The sequence below is a fragment of the Bubalus kerabau genome, chromosome 2, assembly GCF_029407905.1.
Source record: "Bubalus kerabau isolate K-KA32 ecotype Philippines breed swamp buffalo chromosome 2, PCC_UOA_SB_1v2, whole genome shotgun sequence".
Classification (NCBI taxonomy): Eukaryota; Metazoa; Chordata; class Mammalia; order Artiodactyla; family Bovidae; genus Bubalus; species Bubalus kerabau.
The window spans coordinates 67,825,807-67,845,366 of record NC_073625.1 but is presented as its reverse complement, the minus strand read 5'-3'; the positions used below and the strand labels follow the sequence as shown (position 1 = coordinate 67,845,366).

The 19,560-nt window shown below is 39.0% G+C and overlaps 1 long non-coding RNA gene across 1 annotated transcript in view; it reads right to left on the bottom strand.

Annotated features, from left to right (window-relative positions):
- Window positions 1-6,059, bottom strand: part of LOC129644754 (uncharacterized) — a 30,511-nt gene extending 24,452 nt beyond the window's left edge. Inside the window, exon 1 of the long non-coding RNA XR_008710962.1 lies at window positions 5,839-6,059. This is a non-coding gene — a long non-coding RNA (uncharacterized LOC129644754). The remainder of the gene's footprint in view (window positions 1-5,838) is intronic.
- Window positions 6,060-19,560: the final 13,501 nt, after the last annotated feature.

Genomic DNA, 19,560 nt, shown 5'->3' with positions numbered 1-19,560 from the left:
AAATCTCCAAAATACCTAGGTCAAATCTCCAAAAATATGAGATGGTAGACATGTAACATAGACATGCAGTCATTTTGAACTATTCTGCATTTATGAAAAATATAAATGCATTTACATTTTAAATATAAATGCATTTATTCTACATTATGGGGTTGTTTTTTTGTTAAAGAATTTGTAGCATAACTTAGTAACCACAACATTATCTAAAACCTTGTTTCTACAGAGAAATGTATTCTGAGTTAAAATTAGTGTTCTAGGAAAACATATTTTTTCTTGTTTTCACACAGTACCTGGGGCCACCTGACCAGGATAGTTTATCTCCCCTATCTCATCTAGCAGCTTCAAAGGACTTTTAACATCTAATTAGGGACTCTTTGGACAGCAAGAAAATCAAACCAGTCAATCCTAAAGGAAATCAACCCCAAATATTCATTGAAAGGACTGATGCTGAAGCTGAAACTCCAGTGCTTTGGCCACCTGGTACGAAGAACTGACTCATTTGGAAAGACCCTGATGCTGGAAAAGATTGAAGGCAGGAGGAGAAGGGGACAACAGAGGATGAGATGGTTGGATGGCATCACCAACTCAATGGACATGAGTTTGAGTAAGCTCCTGGAGCTGGTGATGGACAGGGAAGCGTAAGGTGCTGCAGTCCGTGGGGTCGCAATGAGTCGGACACAATGGAGTGACTGAACTGAAGAGAGCTGAACTGAAGGGCTTCCCAGGTGGCACTAGTGATAAAGAACCCACCTACCAATGCAGGAGACATAAGAGACAAGGGTTCAATCCCTCAGTCAGGAAGACCCCCTAGAGAAGGTCATGGCAACCCACTCCGGTATTCTTGCCTGGAGAATTCCCATGGACAGAAGAGCCTGGCAGGCTACAGTCCACAGGGTCACAAAGAGTCAGACACAACTGAAGAGACTGAGCAAGCATGTAAGGCTATAAATACTATAGCAGCATTCTCAGATGATTCCCCCTAATTCCTGTCCCCTGGTTTATAAGCCTTGTATAATTTCCTCTTGGAGTGCCATTGGAATCTGTGATTAGTATAAATTATTAATCTTGTGATTAGTTTCCGTAGAATGGCAAAGGTGAAGGGATTTTGAAGATATAATTAAAGTCCCTAATCAATTGGCTTTGAGTTAATTCAAAAGGAAATTATCATTGAATGGGGCCTATGGTCTGTCTACATTTCACTTCTCACTAGAATTCAAAAAGTCATTGTACAAAAGGTAGATGTGAATTATTATGGCTTCATCATTCTTTTTCTTTTGATATTACTGTCTTGCTTTATGTTTTCTCTGAAGATAATCAAATAAAATCTTTTTTATTAAAAAAAAAAAAGGGAAATTAGCATTGGTGGACTGGACCTAATCAAGTGAAACTTTAAGACTGGCTTTGAAGAAGTAATCTGTCATGTTACGGAAGCCTATGGAAGGGGCCATTGGGGTATGGAAGGCAGCTCCTAGTTGCTGAGAGTAACCCTGACCAACAGCTTGGAAGAGAATGTGTATCTCAGTTATACAGATGCAAGAATGGCTTCTACCAACAACCTGAGGGAGCTTGGAAGTGGATTTCCACTGTTGAGCCCCCAGATGAGGATGCAGCCAGGCAAGACCTTGATTTCTGTAGTGTGAGACACTGAACAAGAAACTAAACTGAACATGCCAGAAACTAAGCTAAAATATGCCAGATTGCTCATCCACTGGAACTACAAGATAATAAATCAATATCGTGGTAAATTGCTCAATCTATGGCAATTTGTTTTGTGGAAATAGAAAACTAACATAGTGCCAAAGGCCACAGTGTGTGAACACCGTGTCTTAGGATGACCCAGTGGCTTCGAAACACTGAGCACATCCTCACACATATTCTTGCTGTTGTTCTATATGCCTTTTGTGCAGTTATCCTTGACTTTTGCTTAATGTCTACATTGCTCTTTTTCCACCTATTTTGTATGTTCACCTTCTATAATTAAATTTAATAAATGTTTTTTGTTCTCATCTTAATGCAATGATCTACACAAAGGATTTGCATTTAATGTCTTTTGTGCTCATAAGTGGAGTTCTAAATCTCTAAATCCTGCAAATGCTTTTCTGCTTTGAATCCTAGGTTGCACTTATAAACAGGATAAGACTGAGAAGAAATTAGAGGCTGGCTACAGAGAGATTTAAAGTTCCTAGGGGAGTGGTAAACCTAACAGAAAACCTGCAGTTTGTGTGTATAATCACACAGACCATTGAGATGTGGCTGTTATTGTTTAGTTAGCCCAGAATTATAAAGAAGCCTTAGGCAAGTTTATTTTGGTGATTTCAGAGCACAGAGTGGTATATATCTGTATAATGGGATTGAAGTTTGAATAAAAATATACCACAAAATAGACTCAGAACCTTCTATTACATTGCCTAGAGTGCTATCACCAAAGTCTCCCATTTCTTTCAAAGACAGATGGGCAACAAATGTCCCTCTGTTCTTGATACAGAACTCAAACTGAATGAGATGTATCAGGATTTCACATCTAATCCCTCTTCTTAAGGAGCTCTGGCTGTTAGTTTTGGCTGGCAAGAGAAGGGGAACCAGATGATTAAATGCCAGAGGGCTCAGTTCCTACGTTAAAAAAGTTTTAAAACAAGTTCTATTTTCTTGTATTTGCATACACCATTCTAAGCACTTGATATCAGTGGATCTGAATTATGAATTAATCTAAATGGCCAACCTTTCTTTCTCCAAATAAAGCCAGAGTGTCAACTAAATTGTTAGTAATAGGTGTATCTGTGCTTGTCACCCTAGAGAATAAAGCCAGTATTGAAATTTCTAAGTAACACTATTAAAAATGTATTCATGAAATAGAACATTTTTAATCTCTAAATTCTTATAAAATGCCCCCCGCCCCCCGGCCTAGAATATCCTGCTCATGAAAGTAGTTGCAAAGCCTCCAGCTTCTTTCCATTTCCACCTTAACTATAATCTCAAAAAGGCACAATGGGATTTGCCCAAATAATCACCAACACATGATGAAATTAGTTCTCCAGATCTAAGAATTCTGGCAAAGACTTTGTAGGGGATTACTATCTCATTTTCACACAGTGCCCTCTTCAGATGTAGCTACAACCATCCTACAGTTAGAGCAATAATTTCTTGTTGCCACATTTCAGGGGGTCTCCAGTTACCTTAACAACTGTCACGAAATCTTAAAAGAAAATTAAATTTACATTTGTTCTCATAACAAAAAGACTAAAATGTACTCTGTTAGAATTATTTATGGTGGGACTTGAGAATCTCCACGCATAAAACAGGTGTTTCCAGAGCCGCTAGTCTGTAGACAAGAGTTTAGAATCACAGAAATCAGATGTATCAACATGTTTCATTGATTTGATAGAGTGGTACTTGTGATACAATGCTTGAAAATAAGCTATTTGAACAGAAAATTAAAAAGATAGACTTCTGGTCTGAATCTTTGCATTTAGCTTCTCATTCTCCCAGATTCCCTAAGGAAAGTCCAAAGGAATTCAAAAATGGTGGAAAATCTGGATCAGCCCTGAAAATAAGGGAAGGAAACCAAACTATTGGGAGAGAAAGTTGAGCAATTTCTGCAGAATATATTGCTCTATTGGGACTCTATTGGAAGAACTGATGGACAACTTACCATTTATAAGTTGACCCTAAGTACAGAGCAGCAGAGCCTGGAGTGAAAGTTTTGTGGAGGAGGTTGCAAGTCTAGAGTTCACAAGGGTGAGATTACTCTGCATACTTTGCTCCCAGTTACACTTGAACTATCGAGCAGGCCAAGTTGGATGGGGGCAGTGCCACAGCTGGCCTCTAAAGAAAAAAGCCTTCCAAGCTAGAGAATAGGGACATTATCCCAGCAAACAAAGGGGGAATAGACTATCTTTGGCACAGGGGCAAAATTCCCTGATGTGGTTGCCCTTGGCTGTAATTCATACCTACTCTTCTGTGGTAATGGCCCTATAATTTGGCAGTATAAAACTACAGTAGAGCTAATTCTATCTTCTTTTTTTCCTCCTTCTTTCCTTCCTTCTTTTCTACCTTTTTCCCTCTTTTTCTCCCTTCCCTCTCTTTTCTCCTCCTTGTTCCTCCCTTTCTTCTTGGTTTAGATCAAAACAATCATGAAATCACATAAATCTCCAAATGAGGTTGTTGTTGCTCAGTCGCCAAGCCATTCCAATTCTTTGCAACACTATGGACTCCAGAATACCAGGCTTCCCAGTTCCTCACCATCTCCTGGAGTTTGCCCAAGTTCATGTCCATTGAGTCAGCCATGCCGTCCAACCATTTCATCCTCTGTCTCCAAATATGGACACACTTACAATTTCCATTGCCAGTTACTTATCCAATCACTGTCTCATTTTCCATTCTACCCATACATCCTTATTTGTTAGGGTAAGCAAAGAGAAAATTATAAAATTCAGGAGTTCAAAAAAAGGCAATTAAGCTGAACAGATAGAAAAAAAATATCATCTTTAAAAAAGCCAGGAAAAACTAGAAAATCTCTAATATGTAATTCCTAAAAGACTCAAAAGAACATTTTGTCTACTAAGTATTAAAGCATGAAGTCATAAAAATAGGTATAATCTGAGAGCAGAAAGAGTTGCTCTAGGATGAAAAATATGATCATTAAATTTCCTAATGCAATGGAGTTCATAAGCAGAAGATGAGATTGTGTAGAATTAGAATCAATGGATTAGAAAAATAAGCTAGAGAAATTCTCCCAGAACTTCTAGAGAAAATAGAAAACATTGTCAGAAAAATTAAAAAATTTGTAAGACAACTCCAGTAAATCTAAAATAATTTTTATAAGAAGTCTAGAAGAAAAGACTCAGCAGATGGAACGGCAAAAATAAAAAAAATAAAAAAAAAGAAGAAAAATGATGAGTGAAGGTTGTCAAAAGGAACAAACTTCCAGCTATAAAATAAGTGAGTTCTGGGGACTTCCCTGGTGGTCCAGGAGTTAAGAATCCTCCTGCCAATGCAGGGGAGGGACACAGGTTCAGTCCCTCGTCCAGGAAGATTCCAGATGCCACAGAACTGAGCCTGGAAGCCACAACTACTGAGCCAAGCATCCTAGAGCTCGTGTTTTGCAGCAAGAGAAACCACCACAGTGAGAAGCCTACACACCACGACTAGAGAGTAGTCCCCGCTTGCTGCAACTAGAGCAAGTCCACGTGCAGCAACAAGGAACCAGTGCAGCCAAACAAAATTAAATTAATAAAGAAAGAAAGTAAAAAAAAAATCCCAGGGATGTAATGTACCATTTGGTGACGATAGTTAATTATACCTTATTGTATATTTGAACGTTGCCAAGAGAGAAGATCTTAAAAGTTCTCATGAAAAAAAATGAAAATGTGTGTCATGATGGATGTTGATTAGACTTACTGTGATGATCATTTTGCAATATATGTGCATATCAAATCATTAAGTTGTACACATGAAACCAATGTAATGTTATTGGTCAAAATATAAAATAAGATGAAAGACATTAGAAAATGAAATTAATCTGTGATGAAGAAAACCATGTAATTCCAAATGTAAAGGGCAAATTTAAACCTGATATATCCTGGTGAAATCTTTAAATTTCCGGACTAGATGAAAAAAATTTACAAGCATCAACATGGTGTCAGAGCCAGGGTGAATATAAGTGATTTACAAAAGGAAAATGTAAACTTTCAAGTTGGCCTCAAGGTTTTCCACAATACTAAATGACAGAGGTTCATGGAGCAATGTCTTCAGAGTTCAAAATCATTCTATGACCCAAGAATTCCATATCCAGTCAAGCTGATACACATACAAGAGAAAAGCAGATACAAAGCCTGATACCTATGTGGGCTCATGCTCAGGCATGTCTGATTCTTTGCAATCCCATTAACTGTAGCCACCAGCCTCTTCTGTCCATAGGATTTCCCAGGCAAGACTACTGAAGCAGGTTGCCTTTTCCTTCTCCAGGGTTATCTTCCTGACTCAGGAATCAAACCGACGTCTCTTGCATCTCCTGTATTGCAGGCATATCCTTTACCACTAAGCCCCTGGGGAAGACCAGTGGAGACTGCCAGAAAAAAATATAAAAAGCAAGTGATAGTTCATGGAAACAGAATCAAGACCGGAAACTTAAAAATGGAGAAGACATTATGTAATAATAAGTAGTTTTCAGAGTGGTTACTATTGCCAAATATTTTATATTTGTCAACCCACTTAATCCTTTAAAGGTAAAATCCATAATGGGTTTGTGAAAGGTGTGAACTTTTTTGTGCTATATATCAAGGCACTAAAAAAAAATAAAACAGCAAAATCTAATGAAACAAAATAAAACTGATAAAATATAATCAGGGTAAGAAACATTTCAAGTTCTCTCAGTCTTTGGTCATTCAAGAAGCAAGTTTAGTATATAAAACAACTGATATATTTAATATGTTTATTTTGTAGATAAAAATATAAAAATAATAATACAATAATACAGAAATATGTGCAAAGGAAATGGTTAAGGATATGACCTAAAGTGTTCTACAACCTGGGTACCAAATGTGTTTCCTTCACTTACCTAGCTGGATTTTGGGCAATATGCTTGACATTTCTCAGTCTCAGTTTTCTCATTAGAAAGTAAAGGATATAACTGTGTGATGATTAAATAAATGTATATGTATGAAGTACTTAAGATGTAGTAAGTATACAATAAGTACTCAACCAATTAACTGCTATAAAAACAACTAATGATGATATATACAGAATTTTGAAATTTACCTATATAAAATATTTTTCTTTCCAAATGTCATGAGGATATTTATGAAAAATAATAATAAAATATGCCACAAAAAATTCAATAAATTATTAAAGGTAGAAATTGTATGAAACAAATGATATGTACAAAATTTTACTATTAGAAAGTAAACAAGAAAAAAAAAATTCAGACTATAAGAAACTGTAAAACACCATCCTAATTAACTCCTGAGTTAAAAGAAGAAACTGAAGTGTATTTTTAAATTCTCTAGAATATAACCAATGTTATATTCTGTGTGGGGGGTTACATAATGTGATTCATACATCTGTCAAATAACATTGAACTCTAACACTTAAGCTCTCCTTATTTACCTTTATGTAAAATATCAATTGGAGCTTCCCTCATAGCTAAACAGGTGAAGAATCTGCCTGCAATTCAGGAGATCCAGGTTTGATTCCTGGGTCGGGAAGATCCCCTGGAAAAGGAAATGGCAACCCACTCCAGTATTCTTGCCTGGAGAAGCCCATGGACAGAGAAACCTGGAGGGCTACAGTCCTTGGGATCGTAAGAGTCGGTCATGACTTAGTGACTAAACCACCACCAAAATATCAATGGGCTTCCCAGAAGGCACTTGTGGTAAAGAACCCAACTCACAGTGCAGGAGACATAAAAGACCTGGTTCAGGAAGATCTCCTGGAGAATGAAATGGCAACCCACTCCAGTATTCTTTCCTGGAGAATCCTATGGACTGAAGAGCCTGGCTGGCTACAGTCCATAGAATTGCAAAGTGTCAGGCATGACTGAAGTGACTTAGCATGCATGAATACAAAATATCAATACACCTCAATAAAAATAAATATGACACAGTAAACAGAAAAAGGCCAATAAAGTTCTGACATCTTTCCTGATTCCCATTTGGAAACTGATCTTTCTCTAATAATGTGCCATATGTAAGCTTATCCCTGTCCTTGTCTTCCACATTAGTTTAATAGCTGTCTTCAGGAAGGAACTGGGTCTTGATTCCATTTTTTTTAATGCACTGTCTTTCTAGCCTAGTATTTTTTACACTGGAATTTAATAAATATTTTTAGACATTCTCAGTGAATAGAAGGATGTTAACAACAGAACTTACCAATAGTGGCTCAAACATTTCTCATCTTGCACCATTCACAGCAAGTATATTCATACTTGTCCTGGGCTACAGGCATACCCAAGACACATTTCATTCCAGGAATCTTCAGGTTTTCTGGAAATTGTGCTTTTGGATTGGAGAAAGTCACTATTGTTCACACACAACACACACATACGTTCAATAACTTGATTCTCTTCTACCTTGCAGTCTGCCAAATCCATGAAAAATCCTCTATTACAACATGAATTCTCTTATCTCCTAGACTGATGGTGGAGAGCAGAGCATTTTAACCAAAATGGGGCAGGGGTGAGCAGTTAGAATGAAGTGAAAGTGGTAGTCGCTCAGTCAACTCTTTGTGAACCCTTGGTCTGTCCATGGGATTCTCCAGCCAAGAATAGTGGAGTGGGTAACCATTCCCTCCTCCAGGGGATTTTCCCGACCCAACCCAGGGATCGAACCTAGGTCTCCTGCATTTCAGGTGGATTCTTTATCATCTGAGCCACCAGGGAAGCCCAAGAATACTGGAGTGGGTAGTCTACCCCTTCTCCAGGAGAACTTCCCAACCCAATCGAACCAGGGTCTCCTGCATTGCAGGCAGATTCTTTATCAGTCGAACTACACTTAACCTCAATTTAATTCTCAGGCTTAGCCAAAAAAAAAAAAAGGAAAAAACCCAAGAGTATGAGAGCGTAGAGGTAACAGCTGGCCATTCCTACAGAGCTACTATTCCTGTCCCTCCTCTGTCTAGATACCAGCATGTACTACTGTTGGTAGTACTACAATCCACACCCAACTATTAGAGTATACACTGTCCAAAACTATTGGTCTAGACATAGAGAATGTTCTTGTGGACACAGTGGGGAAAGGAGAGGGTGGGAAGAATTTAGAGAGTAGCATTGACATATATACCGTGTGTAAACAGGTAGCTAGTGAGAAGCTGTCGTATAGCACAGGGAACTCAGCTCCATGTCCTGTGATGACCTAGAGGGGTGGGATGGGGATGGGAGGGAGGCTCAGCAGGGAGGGGATACATGGATACATATGGCTGATTCACATTATTGTGCAGCAGAAACCAACACAACAGTGTAAAGCAATTATCCTCCAACCAAAAATAAATATTAAAAATAATTTTTTTTAAAAAGGAAGAGAATGTATGGATCTGATAGGGTCTATAAATGCTACTATACAGTGAACTTTTACACTGACACTTTTAAATTAATTCCTATTCAAATTTGGAGATATAATTTTATTTGAAAACATTCAGCTCTCAAATATACAATCAACAGTTTCTAATAAAGGATGTAACTGAAGACAAATAACCACTTTATGATATATCACTAATATTAAAACTAGCTTCATGTTGAGGCTCGACAGAAAACAGCAAAATTCTGTAAAGCAATTATCCTTCAATTAAAAAACAAATTAACTTAAAAAATAGCTTCAGAATAAAAATTTAAAAGTGAAAGTAATAGGAACTAGTGTCAATTTTAAGAGGAATTCGATGGTAAAAACAGAAATAAGCCTCAAATCTTTCACCATTTGGGTGCTTCTACTCACCATCTAGTGCCCTAATACTTCTAAAGTTTTGTCCCACGTTATTGTTTTAAAGGATCTTACTGTATCCCTCTTAATATTTCCTTGTGTTATCAAATCTCTGATACAATGAAATCAAACTCAAGACATTTCCATAAACTATTATTTCTATCAATTTTTGATGTTTTTATTTCCTATCACTTCCTTCCCTTGTGCATTGTAGCTTTGCAGACTATTAATGAATTTTAATTAACCTTTCTTGCTTTTTCCTGTTTTCATTCACTAATTTAGAAATAGTTCTGAAAAGCATTGAAGAAGTTATGGTAGCACTAATGGTAAAGAACCTGCCTGCCAAAGCAGCAGATAGAAGAGACAGGAGTTCGATTCCTGGACTGGGAAAATCCCCTGCAGGAGGGCATGGCAACAGACTCCAGTATTCTTGCCTGGAGAATTCCATGGACAAAGGAGACAGACAGGCTATAATTCATAGGGTCGCACAGAGTCAGACACAACTGAAGCAACTTAGCATGCACTTATTGGATGAAGCTATTAGCATATGGCACCCCACTCCAGTACTCTTGCCTGGAAAATCCCATGGACGGAGAAGCCTGGTAGGCTGCAGTCCGTGGGGTCGCTAAGAGTCGGGCACGACTGAGCGACTTCTCTTTCACTTTTCACTTTCACACCTTGAAGAAGGAAATGGCAACCCACTCCAGTATTCTTGCCTGGAGAATCCCAGGGACAGGGGAGCCTGGTGGGCTGCCGTCTATAGGGTCACACAGTCGGACACGACTGAAGCGACTTAGCAGCAGCAGCAGCGGTAGCATATGACTCCTATCTTTATTGCGACTGGTACCAAAAGGCAGAAAACTCTTTGTTGCTTCAACACCCATGTCCCAACCTGGCAGCCTAATTCTGCAATGTGTTCAGGATCCATTGCTCACTCTTCTCTAATCCTGCTAGGACTGCTACTCGGTGCCTCATTGCTCTTTGTAGGGACTTCTATAACCTACCCGTGGATGTTCTTGGTACAAGTCTCCTCCCCAGTCCAACCCAAACCTCAGCCTGAATGACCTTTCTAGAAGGCTGATCGATCACCCATTCATCTGCCTATAGACAAAAATTAGAACTCTTGAGAATCACCTTCAAAGTTTGTGATTCCAGCCTGACTTTCCAACCTCACTTGAATTTACTACTGTCAGTCTGTGACACCAAACCGCACCCGTCTCAGAAAATACGGGACCTTTAGAAAAAGTGCTTCTGATGGAACTTCTTAAACATCAGAAGCATTTGCAAACCATTGTTTTGATACTACTGCAAATTTTACAATGATCCTACATTTTCCAACCATTTGTTTTTCAATCCCACATTTCTGACCTTTACAAGTAATAGCAAATTTTTCAACTGCAATTTCTTTTTAAACACCAAGGAATATTAAATCGCCTTCATGCAAACAAATTATCATCTTTGTAACTTGTGTGGCCCACACCCCATCCTTGTGTTTTTGAGGAGAAACATGTAGTTTCACTCATTTCATTTTTTAAAAAACATCCCAGACTGTTAAATAGAATTACTCTTCAAAATGACCTGCATTCTTTCATACATTTCTCTTTTTTCTTAACTCATGATGTTATCTCTGATTGAAAATTGATGGTCTTCTCCACCTAACTATTAATACATTCTATAGTTTATTCAAGGTGACAAATACTAGGATACTCCATCTCAAACTATGCCTCTTTGGAATATGGGTTATTTTGAACTAAAGTAACAGAAAAAGCACACACAGAGAAAGCTCTTTGCCTGCCTCTAACTTCCAAAAAAAAATTGTAAATTCCCTTTTGTAAAGGGAAATTTATGTTTATAAGGGAAATTTGTAGAGATGTCTCTATGCCTGAAAGAGATCTGCTCCCAGGAGACAACCCACTACCTGAGAGACTTTTCTCTACCTAACAACAGAGCCCTTATATACTAGACATCTCCTCCCCTCACCTCCTCATAACCTGCCTTTTTCACCAGAAGCCCTATTTTGCCATCGTTTAACCTAAGATGATATTGGGTTGGCCAAAAAGCTTGTTTGGGTTTTTCTGTAACATCATATGGATGTTTTATGTTTGGCTAATATAAAAGGCTCAACCATATGACTGCCTCCCAGAGCCACATTTGTTTCTGTGAACTCTCACACACCTATAGGTATTTAAAACTATTTTTTCTTATTGATCTCTGTTTAGCAGTTTGTGTTTTTGGTCCTCAGTCTTGAACCTAGGAACATGGAAGAAGAGGGGTTTTTCTGCCCTGTAAAGGCCCACCCCAAACGTGGCTTCCTCCTCAAAATGCTTTTCTCTGGATGTTCCTAGCACATCACCTCACATATGTGTAGGAAGTTGAGTTTACTTAATCTCTTCATTATTGCTTAGTTGCTAAATTGTGCCCCACCCTTTTGTGACCCCATGGACTACAGCCAGCCAGGCTCCTCTGTTGGAGATTCTCCAGGCAAGAATGCCAGAATTAATTGCCATTTTCTTCTCCAGGGTATCTTTCCAACCCAGGAATCGAACCTGCATCTCCTGCTTTGGCAGGCAGATTCTTTACCACTGAGCCACCAGGAAATCTGTTCATAATTACCACTAATAGAGGTTCAAGACTGAAGATATATCAAGACTCTAGAAATACAAATTTTAAGGTTAAATAGTCCACTTCTGTTTCCAATTTTTTAAAATACTCATGTTTTCATCCGCTCTTTCTTTTGTATTTCCTATTGCCCTTAATGACCGCTCCCTTGAAACATTCTACCATACTTCTCATCTCTCACCCTACACAGGAGCAGGTAAAATGCATTTATAACTTTTCAGGCCCTGGATAATAATCCTTAAGGATTGCTGAACAGTGAAGGAAGGAAAGAAGTGTAACGGAGCAGGACCCTACAGGGCCTTTCCGGGATAGACCCTTCCCCATATCCTCTGCTTTAGCTCCTCTCTCGAGTATCTGTTGATAGATAATAATACCTTATGCACATTTCCTGGGTTGTTTTGCAGATACTAAAACCCCCACCAAATGGAAGAAATTAACTGCTTGATGACCCCAGAGTTACTAGCACCTAAAGACTGGTAACATTAACCCCCGTGACACCACCCTGTCACCTCACCATCAATCAATCAGAGAAGTGTGCACAAGCTGATCACACAGCCTGGGTTGCCCCTCCCTCACCTGATTTTTTAAAATGTTTTCCCGAAACCCTTCAGGGAGTTTGGGATTTTTTGAGCACTATCTGGACTCCTTATGGGGAATTAAAGGTGCAACAACTCAGAGTCTGTAGCTTGACTTTACTCCGTGTGGGTGAGCTGACCCAAGTTTGGTTCAGCAACAAAGAAAGAAAGGAGGAAGGAAGGAAGAGGAGGAGGAAAGAAGCAACTGTGAAAGAAAAGTGAAGAAATCAGTAGGGAAGGAGAGTTTTCCTCCTTGCTTCCGGAGTCCCTGACTGGGTCTGAAAATTAAACTGACAAGACAGATAAACAGGAGAAAAGTATGTCAACTAGAAAACTACACACAACCTAAAAGTTGAGAGTTAGTTTTTATTCCTTGGGAATGTTAGAACTCGAGCCCGGGAGACAGCATCTTGTGACCCCAAGAGAGCTGACTCCAAGGAGGCGGGGGAGAAACCAGGCTATGAACAAGCTTGCAGCGAAGTGTAGGTAATCTGAATATGAAGAGATTACTGCTAATTAAGAGAAAACTAAATCTCTCACATGAAGAGATTTAGTGATCTTCTATGAATGGGAAGATGCAGGCTTCCTGGCTTGCTGAAATTATTTCTTTCCTGTGCATCTAACTATCTGGGGCCAATTTCCTTCTTTATTGTTCACATACTAACTCCTTGCTCACTGTCAGAGATGGCAATTGTGGCAGATGGCCCCTCTCACATTCTCCCTGCTGCTGCTAAGTCACTTCAGTCGTGTCCAACTCTGTGCGACCCCACAGACGGCAGCCCACCAGGCTCCCCCGTCCCTGGGATTCTCCAGGCAAGAACACTGGAGTGGGTTGCCATTTCCTTCTCCAATGCATGAAAGTGAAAAGTGAAAGTGAAGTCGCTCAGTCATGTCTGACTCTCTGTGACCCCATGGACTGCAGCCTGCCAGGCTCCTGCATCCATGGGATTTTCCAGGCAAGAGTACTGGAGTGGCGCACCATTGCCTTCTCCAATTCTCCCTCCTCTTCAGTGCTAACTGGGAAGGAGTAGCTGATGGCTTCCAAATATCTGGTTTTGTTTCACCTGGTCCCAGATACTTGCACTTGGAAAAGGCTTGTTTACTGGTAGAATGTAGAGCAGAAAATATTTCACTTCACAAATATATAAATCTAATCTAAGTTTTACATCACACAAGATCCTTCATAACAAAAAGAAGACTCAGAGAAACAGACCTGAGTATTTCATTCTAGGCTTAGGAAGAGAATCTGCCTATAATTCAGGAAACCCAAGTTCAATCCCTGGGTTAGGAAGATCCCCTGGAGAAGAGAATGGCAACCCACTCCAGTATTCTTGCCTGGAGAATCCCATGAACAGAGGAGCCTGGTGGGCTACAGTCCACGGGGTTACAAAGAGTCGGACACAACTGAGCAACTAACACATATCCAAGAATGAGGAAGAGTAGACAGCGGTAGAGGGATAAGATGGGTTAAGGGAGGTCACATAACCTTCCTGCTTCTCTTGCTTTCTCAAACTCCTTCAGCTTAAAATATTCACTATTCTTAGGTGCCATATTTTGGGGTAGTATGTCCTGAACCCCATCAAAATTATTCTATTCAAGCTTCAAAATAGTTTGTCGACCAAAACTTTAGTTAGTAGAAATGAATGATCTATGATGGAAAAATCTAAATTATCAAACTTCCACTAAAAAAAAGAAAAGAAAAAAAGGAATTCTCCTTTCTCTTCCAATAGGTTTCTGTTGGTTACATTGTAGCAAGCATTTGTATATGGAATTAATTACTCTTTAAAAACAGGAAACTTACTTCTCTACAAATACTAGTTTGCTGATTCTCTTTTTCTTTCATTTTCTTACCTAAAACATCAATTATGTAAATTGCTGTAGCAGCTTAATAAACAAACATTAAGTTTTGAGCTCCCTGAGGACACTTACATTTTATACAGTGATATTTCTCAAGAAGCTCCTGAATACTGGGAAGTCAGGATGGCCTACATTTAATTGAGAATATATTTTTATTGGGACTTCCCAGTGGCTCAGTGGGTAAAGAATCCACCTGCTATGCAGGAGACATCCTGTTAGGACCAATGGAGCCCTTGTTCTCTCACTGTCCATCCACGAGGCAAAACACGGTGGGATGATACCAGTCAGAGAGGTCTCAAAATTGCTCATTTGATATATTTTAATGGTACAGCATCTATTTCTGCTTTATTGACTATGCCAAAGCCTTTGACTGTGTGGATCACAAGAAATTGTGGAAAATTCTGAAAGAGATGGGAATACCAGACCACCTGACCTGCCTCTTGAGAAACTGGTATGCAGGTCAGGAAGCAATAGTTAGAAGTGGACATGGAACAACAGACTGGTTCCAAATAGGAAAAGGAGTACATCAAGGCTGTATATTGTCACCCTGCTTATTTAACTTATATCCAGAGTACATCATGGGAAATGCTGGGCTGGATGAAGCACAAGCTGGAATCAAGATTGCTGGGAGAAATATCAATAACCTCAGATATGTAGATGACACCACCCTTATGGCAGAAAGTGAAGAAGAACTAAAGAGCTTCATGATGGAAGTGAAAAAGGAGAGTGAAAAAGTTGGCTTAAAGCTCAACATTCAGAAAACTAAGATTATGGCATCTAGTCCCATCACCTCATGGGAAATAGATGGGGAAACAGTGGAAACAGTGTCAGACTTTGTTTTTCTGGGCTCCAAAATCACTGCAGATGGTGACTGCAGCCATGAAATTAAAAGACTCTTACTCCTTGGGAGGACAGTTATGACCAACCTAGACAGCATATTAAAAAGCAGAGACATCACTTTGCCAACAAAAGTCTGTCTAGTCAAGGCTATGGTTTTTCCTGCGGTCATGTATGGATGTGAGAGTTGGAGTATAATGAAAGCTGAGTGCCAAAGAATTGATGCTTTTGAATTGTGGTGTTGGAGAATACTCTTGAGAGTCCCTTGGACTGCAAGGAGATCCAACCAGTCCATCCTAAAGGAAATCAGTCCTGAATATTCATTGGAAGGACTGATGCTGAAGCTGAAACTCCAATACTTTGGCCACCTGATGCGAAGAGCTGACTCATTAGAAAAGACCCTGATGCTGGGAGGGATTGGGGGCAGGAAGAGAAGGGGACGACAGAGGATGAGATGGCTGGATGGCATCACTGACTCAGTGGACTGAGTCTGAGTGAACTCTGGGAGTTGGTGATGGACAGGGAGGCCTGGCGTGCTGCAATTCATGGGGTCGCAGAGTCGGATACGACTGAGTGACTGAACTGAACTGAACTGAATGGTACGTGACAGGACAAAAGCCTAGGAAAGCAATTTCTTGTCTGAGTGCTGTTTGCCTCAGATCAATAATATGCAGAAAATACAATCACAGAACAAATGAGAATCATCTTGCCTCCAACCATAACACAAAAGGAAAAACGATGTAATGAGATAACTTTTGTCCGTTACAATGCACTGCTCTCAGAAGGCTTCTTTGTTGCCTCCTTAGTCATTCCTATTACATTCTAATCACTACTGCAATTGAGATGTGCCAAGGTTAGACTGAATGTTTAGGAAACACGGACTCAGTGGCCTTATGAGTCGTTAACTTATTAAAAGGCATGTTGTTTCCTGGATAAATTAAATGAGAACATTGACATGCTCCTCGTGTTTGTAAAGTTCTATGGTTCACTTGTCAAATTGTAGAAAATAGCAGACTCAGAGCCTCCCTCTCCTCTTTCCTATCCCATAACTGGCTTTAATCTCAGGTTTAAATTCAAATGGTGCATTGCCTTAGAAGGCTGGTAAATTAGCTTTAATGTTTCTTAAACAGCAAATACAAGTGAATAATTCTGCTAGATGCTTTACGGGTTCTACAAAATTCAGCCCTTAAAAAACTCTTCTGAGTTTTATGTTTTTGTTTCTATTTATACTTGAGGAAACTCAAGAGTTAAGCGATCAGGTGATGGCCCCCGCCCCATCACCCAATCAAACAAGTCCATGGTTGAATACTGGAAGCCCCGTCATAATTCATGATATTTCCTTTGTGTCAGACCTACCTCTGTGTTGATCCAACCCATGCTAGTTCCAAATGGCATCCTCTTTATCAAACATGGTCAAGTTAGGTATTCTCTACCCACCTACTACCCTATCCTTAACAAAAACTCAACAGTATGAGAGCAATTTGCCTTATTCCTTCCATCTCCCAGATGAACTAACCTCAAAACAGGTCCAACCAAGAATAGCTTCTAATAGAAAACTCTGTGCCAGCTGAGTAATTATAGGATCTGCATTCCCTTTACCCCTTACTGTAACTGGCCATGATAAGGTACTAAACTTATTTTAGCCTCACACTCATCATCTTTAAATGTTAAGGTTAACCATCCATTTCAAATGATATTTTAGTCAGATTTATAATGGAACTAAAAGTGTATTTTATGTTGCCTTTAAATTAGCATTTAATTAGTAAATTGCAAAGTAGGGACATTGCCCGCAACCTTAATAAAAGATAGTATGGTTTCTCAACCACACTCTAATGTCACTTGGATTATGTTTCCCTCCCCCTGAAATCTCTTTTTTAAAGAATGCAATAATTAAAAAAGAAAAACTAATTAGCTTGTTTTTGTTATTATTTGGCATTTAAAATGTGCTGTTCTTATGTTGAAACTCTGGTAAACAAAGCCTACCAAAAGACAGTGGATTCTTTAAGATGTTTCCAATTCAGCAGCACTTTAGCAATCAAACAGTAATAAATTGGGATGACAGACTCAGTGCTGCTGCCCACAGTGCATCTCGTGGTGAGACCGGCAGAAGCCCTGGCCTCTTTGGCCAGCGGGAGTGAGCAATCCAAACACCTTTCCACCACCCTAGGAAGAAAAGGTGAGATTGAAAGGGTAACCAATTCAGTTAAGTGTTTGTCTTTCCATGCAATTTATCCCCTAGGTCAGGCTTTAAATCCACGATTCCCTCAGCTTGGTTTTCAAGATGAGCAGCTGCTAAAACAGCCTTTTAAAGGTATCTTAGGTTGTTGACACCTTGTCTCCTAAATGCATAAGAAATAGAAGCACCAGGAATCCTTCCAGATCTCTAAAACTGTCCAGTCAAAGTGACCTTTGAATTGGGATCCATAAAGTGGGCTTTCATTAGATGGTCTGTTGGTTTTTATTATCAGCAACTCTTTAGTCTGCTATATAAAGAAAGGCATTCTGGTTAGTTAAAGGTAAATAAATAAATGGACTGGAATCTAATTTTTCTTGAGACAATGCCAAGACAGGAGAAATGTTGGATTAGGAATTACATGAGTTGTGCTACCAAGAACCTGTGCAACCAGGAATAACTCATAACCTTTCTCAAGACCTCAGTCTCTTCGTTGATTAAAAAAAAATTGATTTGACAATATGATGGATAAAATTTTCCAACATTTTGAAATATACTGCTCTCTTTGAAAACAAAGAGAAATACAATCAATGAGTAGGTAGCTGATGCTGTTGTTGGGATTAAATATCCCAGGATTTATCTTTTCTTGGGCATAGATCTTCTTCTGTAAATAGGAAGAGTATTCTATAATATTTTCCTCTCAGTGAACACACAGACTAGAATCCATGGGAAGTTTATATACTGAAGGATAGGCAAACAGAACATTCTTAGTATTCTTTACCATGACTCATATAACCTATTAGACAACATTGATCAACTAGTCTTGACACAATTTGTTTGTCTTTCTACTTCCTTTAGCCCATAATTTAATTCTCTTAACCACCAGGAAAAAATCCTCAGACATCATTTTGAAAGAGTTCATTTCTTTTAATCTTATTAAACATAGATCATGCAGTGACTGCATTTCCATTTAGTGGATTAATCTTCTATGTCTTTTCTGATTCCTTACACTGCCTTGCTTCATCATCCCAGTACTCTTCAACACCTTACCCACAAAATAGAAGTTTAAAGAAAGATGCTGAATATTGAAGATAATTTATAGGTTTGGATAAAAGTTTTTAAATTATGGAAATCTTAATTTTGGAATTAAGGAAATTGTTAATGGAAACATTAACATTTGCAAAAAGAAACATATAGAAGTTTGCCTGATCTGTATGTTCTATAGATGTCTGAGAGAGTTCATGCCCTAGAAAAATAGTAAAATCAAAATTTAACATGCAGTTTCTTAGCAGGTTTTTATAAAGGTCTACAAAAAGAGAAATAGCAACCTTGAACACATACAATCTGTCAAGCACTTTATATGTACTTTTTCCATGGGGATGGTCTTGATCCCTGTCTCCTGTCATGAACCTCAGTCCATAGTTCATCAGGCACTCTATCTATCAGATCTAGTCCCTTAAATCTATATCTCACTTCCACTGTATAGTCATAAGGGATTTGATTTAGGTCATACCTGAATGGTCTAGTGGTTTTCCATACTTTCTTCAATTTAAGTCTGAATTTGGCAATAAGGAGCTCATGATCTGAGCCACAGTCAGCTCCCAGTCTTGTTTTTGCTGACTGTATAGAGCTTCTCCATCTTTGGCTGCAAAGAATAGAATCAATCTGATTTCAGTGTTGACCATCTGGTGATGTCCATGTGTAGAGTCTTCTCTTGTGTTGTTGGAAGAGGGTGTTTGCTATGACCAGTGCGTTCTTTTGGCAAAACTCTATTAGCCTTTGTCCTACTTCATTCTGTAGTCCAAGGCCAAATTTGCCTGTTACTCCAGGTGTTTCTTGACTTCCTACTTTTGCATTCCAGTCCCCTATAATTAAAAAGACATCTTTTTTGGGTGTTAGTTCTAAAAGGTCTTGTAGGTCTTCATAGAACCATTCTACTTCCGCTTCAGTGTTACTGGTTGGGGCATAGACTTGGATTGCTGTGATTTTGAATGGTTTGCCTTGGAAACGAACAGAGATCATTCTGTCATTTTTGAGACTGCGTCCAAGTACTGCATTTCGGACTCTTTTTATTTAACTTACATACAGAGTA